This window comes from Meleagris gallopavo, chromosome 14, assembly GCF_905368555.1.
Source record: "Meleagris gallopavo chromosome 14, MGAL_WU_HG_1.1, whole genome shotgun sequence".
NCBI lineage: Eukaryota > Metazoa > Chordata > Aves > Galliformes > Phasianidae > Meleagris > Meleagris gallopavo.
Genome location: NC_139417.1, coordinates 16,845,643 through 16,855,315, shown reverse-complemented (window position 1 = coordinate 16,855,315; position 9,673 = coordinate 16,845,643). Strand labels below are relative to the sequence as shown.

The following is a 9,673-nucleotide window of genomic DNA, read 5'->3' as shown; positions in this document are numbered from 1 at the left end:
ATTTTAAGACATGGGATGGAGTTTCCATGCTTTAGGCCCTCGCCTGGCTGGTAGCAACAGACTGAGCTCCTGCTCTGTGCCAAAGCTGAGCTGAGCCATATTAGTCTGCGTCTCAGTGCTCAGCTCATGAGTGGGGAGCTCGTTATATCACACTTACTCCATCACCTCTATGAGTCCTATGTGATTGCACTCTGCCAATTAGAAACGTCTCATAGTTTTTCAGAGATAATTTATTTTTCTGACATCCCTTTCTCAGAGCGGTGCCATATTTCATTACAGAAGCGATTGCATTTCAGCGTCAGACAGCCCTTAATTACAGATGTAGATATTCACAGAAAGGTAACGACGGTCTCCTCGGGTCCTCGCAGCGCATGGGATCCCAGAAGCCGTGCCAGCAGTTGGCACCTTCCACGAAATAGAGCTAGGGGGAAAGAGGGGCAGCGCGTGCTTCGCTGCACCGTGCATCGCCCTGCGCGGCGAGAATCCTGGAAGGTAACGGGGTCTTGGGAAACGCACTGCTGGCTGTCGTAAGGGGCTTACAGGAGTTCTGCTCAGCTTCGCTGCAGCTGCGCAGCTCTAACAGCGCGATCACCTGGCGCGAGGCTCAATAAAACATCTACCCGTCTCATGCACGGAGACCGACGCGAACCTTTGAGTCTGGGCTAAGCAGCCCAGCGATCACACCAAGTTTTTGCCGAAGCTCCGCACGCGCTGCCCCTCCCTCAGCCGCCGCTCCCCCGGGCTCTGCCCGCCTGGCGGCTCCGGGCACGGCGGCGGCAGCGCGTGTGGGCGGGCAGCTCGCGCCGATCCCGCCCCGCGCCTGGAGCTCGGCGCTCCCCGCTCCAGAAGAAGCGTCGGGCGCTGCGGGAGCCGCAGGATTACGGCGGGGCCGCTCGGCGGGTGCGTGGCTTCGCGTTCGGACTGCGGGTGGGGCGGCTCGGTCCGAGAGAGTCGGTCCGGCGGTGGGGACCCGGCCGCGGTCGTGCGGCTGTCGGCGGCGGCTCCTCTCTCGGCTCCGGGGTTATTCGCTGCGTTTACGGACGAGGAAAAGAGAAGCGGCGGTGCGGGCGCTCGGTGCGTGCCCGGGATCTCTCACTGCCCGCCGGCTGCGGTCGCCCTTCCCAGCACGGTACGTCCCCTCCCGCGCGGCTCGCTGCGTTCTCGCACGTTTTATTTCGGAGGTGCCCTCGGGGCGCTGCGTACGGCTCTTCCCGAGCGCCGCCCGAAGTTCGGAGCGGTTCTGCCTTAGGGCTGCGCTCTCCGGCTTTGCTTTTGCAGGTAACCGTCTGAAATTCAGCGAGAGCGCGCTTTGCTTCTCCTCCTATCTGGCGTCGGTGTGCGAGCCGTCAGCTCCGCTTTGCTTTTGCATCGCGGAGGGCCGCTCCGTTCCGTTGAATTCTGCCCAGAACTTTTTCCAGCGGGCGCAGGAGGGGCTGCACGGGTTTGCTCCGCGCCCGTCCCTGCAGCAGCAGCAGCAGCAGCACGAGGTTCCGCGCTGCCACCCCTTGCCGCTCCCCGCCCCGCTGCTCCTCGGGCGGCTCGTGGTGTTCGGGGTGCTGAGCAGCGCGGGGTGACCTTGTTGCTGCTCAGCAAGGCGTTCGGCTCCGATTAAACCAAATTCGAGAGCCCGTTTCGGATGGGAAACGTGGCAGCCCAGCCTCAGGTGCGGGCTGCTTGCTCAGGATTGCTGTGTTAATGGCATTGCTGCTGATGTGCGCTTGTCGTACCGATCTTAGAGTGCTTGTTTGACACGAGAGGAAATATCACTGGGCCGAGAGCAGCAAACTCTTTAAACTATTGACTGATGCGTTTTGCACGAGGAACTTGAACTCGCTTGAGCTGCATGCTGGGTTTGGCCAGAGATGCACTCGTTGCTGCTTTAAACATCTGTGGGAAGTTGTGAACAAAATACTGAAACGAGGAGTGGAAATGCTGGGCTGGCTGTAAGCGTCTCAGCCCTGTGTGGGGTTATTCCTCGTAAGTTGGCAAGAGACTTTCCGAGGTAAGCTATGGCGTTTGTGAGAGGATTTAAGGGAAAATGGTGCAGTAAACGCGTGTGGTTCTTAGCGGAGCGCTGCTATCTGATGTCAGGACTGCGGTTTGAAGGTGCGTTGTGCTGCGAGCCCCGCACAACTCCCCTGTTCACCAGTCACCTGCGGGCTCCGTAGGGTTTCTGCTTCTCTGCGTTCTCAGTCCTAGCGCTGCCTTATGCTGGGAGCAAGCTGAGCTGAGCCGAGGGCGTTGCAGCAAGCAGAGTTGCAGCGCTGCTCCGGGTGCTGAGCGCTGCAGGATGGCACCGCCGCCTGTGCCTGGGGACGGGCACTCCCTGAGCTGAGCGCTGGGCTGGAGCTGCTCCGTGCAGCTGCGTGCTGCTGGGGCGGTGAGGTGGGACGCCGTGTCTCAGCTCTGTACCCACAGCAGCAGTGGCCGTGCGGCCCCAGGGCTGCACATCCACACCTGGGGGCTGTGGGCCCGCAAAGCACGTTGGTGTTGGTGGAGAGCAAGTCTTGTAGGCGTGAGCAGCATCTACGTACGTTGTGACTACCTCCTCTAATGCTTCTGCAAGGGATTGTCCTCCAAACATACACTGGATAGCATTTGTGCAAGTGGAATGTTTGTTTTCTTGGAGCAGAACTCGCTGTGCTTCATACGTTCTGGTGGCAGTGCTGTCATGGGAAGCTCCTGCACTATGGTTTGAATTTTAGGTGTTTTTTTTTTCTTTGTGGTAGAAACTGACTCTACAAGTGCCATAAGCCCGTAGTTTTGTATCAGTGTAATTGGTTGTTACGCATTAGGTGCCATCCACAAACATGGTTTTCCACTATTCTGAACCAATGAGAAATGTGGTGTGTTGCTGTTATCGGTGAGGAGCCAGAAAGCCTACTGAGAGAGGGGAGGAATCATCAGAGCTGAGGAATGACTGCATTGAGCGTGTGCTTCCTGAGTATGGGAAAGACTTCGGATGAATTAATGATGAGATTTACTGGAAATTGGGATAAGTGGGCTGTCTGTTCATCTGTTGAGTTGTTTGTGGTTGTTTGTTTGTTTGTTTTTTGTCTATTTTAATTTTTAACATTCTTGGTGCTTACTTTGGCATCTGGGTCTGCCATGTTCTGATAACAAATATGTTATCTTCTGATTCATATTTAGAAATTAGCATGATATTACAGTCATATAAGATGCAAACATGCATGTGTTCAAGGTGAGTGCTACTGAAATTACAGGTGTCTGTGCAGGATGGCTTCTTCAAGAGCCTGTTGTGATGAATGCATTGCTTAAAGTCACATTGTACATGGATGATGCCAAAATGGATTAAATCTCAAGGTACTCTGAAAGCAACTTCTGTTTAAAGAAGTTTAGAAACGTACTCTTCTTGTTCTTCAGGGTGGTTTCCATGGCATACTCAACCCCTGGAAATGAAGGGGCAGAAGACTCCTTTAGTGCTCGTGATGTGAATGGTTGTGCTGTTGCTGCTGTCCTTAATGAAGCACCTGCAGTGGCAGGAAGTCTTTTTCCAGCTCTTGTTTGCAGATCTACTACTTAAATTTCTGTCAGAGGCAGCCTCTTGCAGCCAAAACAGGGACAGATCAGTCACTGATTTTGCCAATTAAAAACAATTAAAATGCAGAAGCATGAACTTGATAGAGCTGCAGTCTTCTCTAATGCTAACGTCTTCACCTTTGATTTAATGAAGCTGTTCAGAGTCACAGCCCCACTTCTTGAAGCAGAATTGAGTATCCAGATTTTATAGCACGTGGTGTAGGAGAATGCATTGGAGGAGGAATTTAATGAATCATTGGCGATGCTTTGTCATGTGCCTTAACTCAGGAAAGGATTAGAGAGAGGCTGCAGGACTGCATGGAGCGAGATGCATTCCTGTTTAAAGATCTTGATTTGGTGCTCAGGCAGCCATGTCTCTCTCATGTCCATTGACATAGATGAAAATCAGCCCCAAGCTGGTGGTGGTGTTGGATGGCCTTTGCAGCAGGTGTTCTAGTAGGGTTTGGGTAACGAGTAGAGGGAGAAAAAGTATTTGACTGCAGTCATAGAATCATTAACAGTCAGAAGGACCTCTGGGATCATCTAGTCCAACCGCCAGCCCATCCCTAAGTCAATTAAAATTTGCTATCTTTGGATTTTAAGTGTGTTGCGTAATAGGAAGAGAAGAGGTCTTGATGCAGGCTGAGGGGAGGGGCAGAAGTTCAGAAGTTCTTCCAGATTCTTATTCTTGTTCTTGGTTGAATGAAGAAAGAGAGGTGCTGGTTTGGAGTAATGGGGATGTTGGTCCTTTTATTGTCAAGCTAAAATGTGCATGTTGAAATTTAGTCTGAGAAAAGGTTGATTAAAATTGAGCTCATAATGTATACAGTAGTGGCTTCATTTGGAACAGCTGTTGATTTTACACTCTTGAAGAAGCACTTTTTAATGTATTAAAGTAAAATATTATTCTTCAAAATCAGTGAGAGCTTTCGTCTTGCATAGCTGATGTGTTTTTTTTCCTAGCTATCACTTTTAAGTAATGGTCTCTTGAAGAATAAATAAATGGATCAATGTAAGGAATAATTAGCTGGCAGGGCTGCTGCGTTTCCAGCTGAGTGACGCAGCGGTTGTTGCTGCTGAAGTGCTCAGTGCTGACCCACGTCCCATCTGAAACCTGTTTGTGCTCTCTGGAGAAACTTATCTGGTGAGAATGGATGGTGTTTGAAAGCAGCGTGCATATATTTTAATATTTGGAAAGTCCTGCGTGTAGGAAACACTCTGTTTGCAGCGTTTGCCTTCGTGTGAAGCACAGAGCATTTAAAAGATGAGTGGTGGAACTGCCACCATGGTGAGCTCCCAGAAAATAAGTCTGAATGGAATTCTGAGCAACTGCTTCAGAAGGGAAAGAAAAGGAGCAGGCTTGGCTGGGAGGTGCTCCTTGACTGGGCATTTGTAGGGTGCTGAGTAAGAACAAAATGGAGGGTTCCTCCCTGAGGCGGTTGTACTGCGAGCTGCCGCCTTGGGCGAGCGGTTGTGATGGGCTGAGCGCAGGTGTGAGGATCTCCTTGAGGAGAAATGCACAGTTTTTATTTAAAAAACAACTGTTCCTGTCTTTAGTGCACTAACTATATGTACGTATAATGGTTGGTTTTTTTCCTCTTGCTCTGCTGCAATGTCGGTGCCATGTTTGCGGTTTGGGGAGTGTATTTCAGTTCAGTAGGCCTTGACAGCTCTAAGCAGTGCTGTTGCTTAGCATACTTAGGTCTTTTATGAAATTTAAAATATAATTACAGCTATTTGTAGCTATAGACCTGTATTTGTAGTAAATTGGTGGGGAAAATCAACTATTTTTCCACAGCCTGTCTTAATGTAAGGCATGGCCAGTGTCCCTCTTGCTCGTGCTGAGGTCAGAACAATCATTTTCAGCCTTTTGCACTGCTTGACTACATAAGGAGCAATCCAGTCTAATCCAATCCAGAGCAGGTCAGTGAATGATAAATGTAGTTTAGCTTACAAGCATACTGATGTTCACAGTTCATTTACAGAAAAATCATGCATCTCTGCTTCTGAAGACTCTCCATTTGTTAAAATCAGCTTCTCTTGGAATTCACAGTACAGCATGAGATGAAAGAAACTGCTTTAATGGCATATTATTGTGGAGATATTTTACATGTAAAGACTGGGATATCAGACTGCTGTGATTCATGCAGAAGCCATAATTATTGGATCTAACCAAGTATTTTCATTTTGTCCTGGCTTAAGTAAGGTGTATGCAAATATCTAAATGTACCCTTTTCCCCATTGATCCTTTCGGTTAGATTGGTCAAATGGGCTGCATGTCTACCTGTGGGAACAGGGTCTTGTCTTTGCTACTCATTACCTTAGAGAGCATCATGGAAATAATGGTTGGAATAATGATGGAAGAGAGCTGCCTGGGCAGTGGGGCTGTGCTGTGGTGTAACCTGCATCTGCAGAAAAATATGTCTTTATGTCCAAAGTTTGTGATTTAAAAAACACCAGTATTTACTACAACAGCCATTTTCTTCATTAAATAGTAGCTTTTTTGTCACTGTTTTAAGTACAGTGCAGGTCAGCATATGTGCAAATGACTGGTAGGAGAGCTCTGTGCTGCATCCTCAGTTCTTTAACGTGTCAGCCAAACGTGTTGATGTAGATTGTAAATGATAATAAAAAGAAAAGGCTGTGCATGCATGTATCTTTTACTAGGGTAATTTGTAAAGCACGGGAATCTGCTAGGTCAGTGCCTGACCTCCAGCAGCTCCTCCATGGGAGCGTGCTGTGCTCCTGGAATGTGCTTCTGGATAACCACCACTCTTAAAGTTGTATAAATGAAGGTGTATAGAAGCCTAGCGAGCAGGCTGAAAGTGATCAAGAGTTATTAGCATGTTCTTTCTCCTGTGTCCACACAGAGTCTTTCCTTTCTGTTATTAAGACTGGCAGAAGACCCTTTCTTTTTAAATTCAGAATTTCAAATCTGGACTTTGTGGACTGTTTTCAGTTATGCAAATGCTGTGTGAGAAATTCTTTGCATATTAGCATTTTATAAAATGTTTGGAGTTAAAATATATATAATCTTTAAGGTTATTCTGCTGACTTTTCTGTCTGCAGTCAACTTTTTGTTGTCATTTCTTATGGTAAGACCAGAGGGTATATTTAAATAGTTTCAAATAATTGCTGCAATTGATACACTATTTTAAAACAGCACGATTTATAAATGTAACAGTATGAGCAGTGTGGGATGATGATTATACAGATAATTATTGCATGTTATCAAAGCACTGAGGGTTTGAAGGTGAGATTTTTTTTTTTTTTTTTTTTTCCCCCTAGTGTTTCCACAGTTACTGCAGAGATCTGTGTTAAGTCTTCTCCACAGCTCTTGCTGGCAGTTGTTCTGAGCTCGTGTTTCTTCCCAGGCATGCTGGCCATCCGTGGGCCCCGTGGCACAGCCCCACATGCAGCCCTGCTGCAGGCAGTTGGGATCTCAGGGCTGCAGTGAACGTATTTCCTCTTGCTGTAAAGTAGTTAAATCGTATTACACCATTTTCTGTTATTTCCTACATAGTAGAACACTGGGCTTTTTTAGAACAGCTTCATTAGGAAGTTCAGTGTGGTATTTCTTATTTCCATTCATCCAGGTGATGGTGTTGAGGGCTTTGTTCCGCTAATGCTGTGGCTGTTAAATCTCTCCATCCTCTCTTTTCTATCCCTTCTCCTCTAAAATGTAGTCCTTTGGAATGCCGAAGGAAAGGATAGTTGCAGAGAAACCAGAAATGCATTGGAGGAACAGCTGGTGCTCTTCATTTCTTCTGGTGCTGCCAACTGTGCTCATGAGAAGGACGGGCGAAGGGCACAAGGACAGGAGGGAGGCTGCTGTGAGTGCTGTGCTTTGTCAAACCTTCAGGCTTTGTCCCTCAACAGAACAGACAACTGGAACAGAAGGAACCCCTGGCCCATAGCTTGGTAGCCAGGTGCCCATCTCAAGACATATCTGCTTGTGTGGAACTGAGACTGTAGGTAAAGAGCAGAGCTGAGTTTTTTGCTGGAATCTCACTGTTATGGTGTTGGTTTTGGTTTTGTTTCTCTTCTACAGCAGGGTGTGTACCTGAATAGTTGATAGGCCATTTTGAATTGTAAATACCTGTCCTTGAAATGCATGTGAAACTTAAGCCCTAACAGCGTCTCTGTCACATGAATCCGGGCTTCATTCATTTCACTGGTCCATACAGTGCAATTGTTAATGGTATCAGTTAAGTTCTCTTTAACCTTGGGATTTGAGAATAGAGTGCCTTACAGTTATTAAAAGGCAAGCCTTGCATTGAAAATTTGTACTGCATCATAGGGGAATTTATTTCAACGTTGATTGATTGGAGTTAAAACAAGTGAGCAGCCTTGCTGCCTTTGAGAGATGCCTGTTAAGTGCTGGGTTTGAGCAGTGCTGCTGGCTTCTGGACCATTCAGGTCTGCATCTGGCTTTTTAGGAAAACTCCTAATGTTTTTGTACATGAGCTGGCATTCGTTATATATTAGTGCTGGCTCCAACCCTTTCCTTTCCATCTGTCCTAATTTTTGCTCTATGTGTTGACTAAATACATTGAGAGTGTGTTTTTTGACTGAAGATGAATGTATGAAAATGAATATCTGCTTTGGATAGTCCACACTGAAAGGATAGGCTCTGTAATTTTTCTCTCTTCTTTATTATGAGATTACATGTGAATATGCAAATTGGTTAGCATAAGAACTCCTACAGAGTAATGGGTGTAATTTATTTGGGGTTTCCAAGTGTTCTCATGGAGCTGCCTTTGCAGTGAAGCAGAAGCTGCAGAATGCAGCAAATTGAGGCTTTCCCTGGGAATGCTGGTCAGGCTGGTAGGAGAATATAAATATTGTTTTTTCTTTTCAAAGTGTCTTTTCCAACCTCTGGGTCTTGTGAACTGGACTACTGTTTAATGGCTTAAATCATTGGCAAATGCTGCTGAGCAATACCGCTGCAAACTTTAATGGAAGCAAAAGTTGTTTAGCTGTTCTGTTAGTCAAATTAGCAGAGGTATAAAGTCAGTCCTTTTGAGATGTAGTGGAAAGGTGGTGCTTTTCCATTAGAGGCTGCTAGGGATAAGTTGGTCAGCTGAGAGCAGTGGAAAGGGAATCAGCAGCCGAGCCAGAAGGTGGATTTCTACCTTGATCCCCCCTGTGGCTGTTCCCCACTTAGGACCATAAATACTTGCCTTGGCAGTTAATGGGTGGATTAACTGTTAGATAAAAGGTCAAATTTTATGGAATTTCTCCTAAAAGCTAATCACAGTACCATCTGTGCTTAATAATGCTGTTGTTTCCTTTTTCTTCTGTTGCCAACATCTTTCTAGTTTGTATCACTGAAAACCTCTAAACGGGTCACATAGTTTGGGATCTTCAGGGAGGTGATTTGTAAATTGCTTCAGTCCCTCTCTTCAAGTAGATGTGCTTGTTGGGTGAGCTGGATGTTGAACAGAACGGATAACTTCCTGCTGCTGTAAGTTTGGGGCATGACCAGGATTGAATTTGCTATTTAAAAATGAGATCCTGTGTATTAACTTGAGTGTAACTGCTGAGTGGGACTGAGCACCAGAATATGGAAATGGGGAGAAAGCTGTCACTTGATGAACAAATGCAGTGCTTAAAAGAATAACTAAATATTTAGAGTCCCTTTAAATGTTGAGGACTGAAATATGCAAAAATGTTGGAAATGTGCAGATTGGCTTTGTAGGTTCGGTAAATATTTACTGTTTGGTCTGTAGAACAACACTTAGGACAGACCACTTGAAACATGTCCCATTACCTGGCTTCCCTGGCATGGAGGGGCAGTGCTGTGAGGATGCTGAGGCTCCCTGCTGAATGTCCCCTGGGATTTTTTTTCATTTTTTTCCTTTTGAGTTAAAGCCTGAGAGCATTAAAATGGAGAAGTGCTTCTTTGATTCTTTGCTTGAGGAAAGTGAATTGATTTGTTTTTTTATCTGTTCTGTAACCTGATTTGAAACAGACGAACTAAACCAACTTTAACGGAGAGGGCTTTTATGTTTATCACCCATATGCTATACGTTTTATGCATCAGTCTCTAGCTCTCACATCTTATCTTTAGGATTTTTATTCTTTTTACCTCTCTTCTTTTAATTCTGAAGCAAGCTGCTGAGGTCAGGTG

The 9,673-nt window shown here is 46.4% G+C and overlaps 1 protein-coding gene across 1 annotated transcript in view; it reads left to right on the top strand.

Moving 5' to 3' along the window:
- Positions 1–817: 817 nt before the first annotated feature.
- The window catches only part of LOC100541675 (contactin-3), a 92,418-nt gene continuing 83,562 nt past the window's right edge, over positions 818–9,673 (top strand). Inside the window, exon 1 of the mRNA XM_085235935.1 lies at positions 818–1,129. The gene's annotated coding sequence lies outside the window, so the exon portion shown is untranslated. The remainder of the gene's footprint in view (positions 1,130–9,673) is intronic.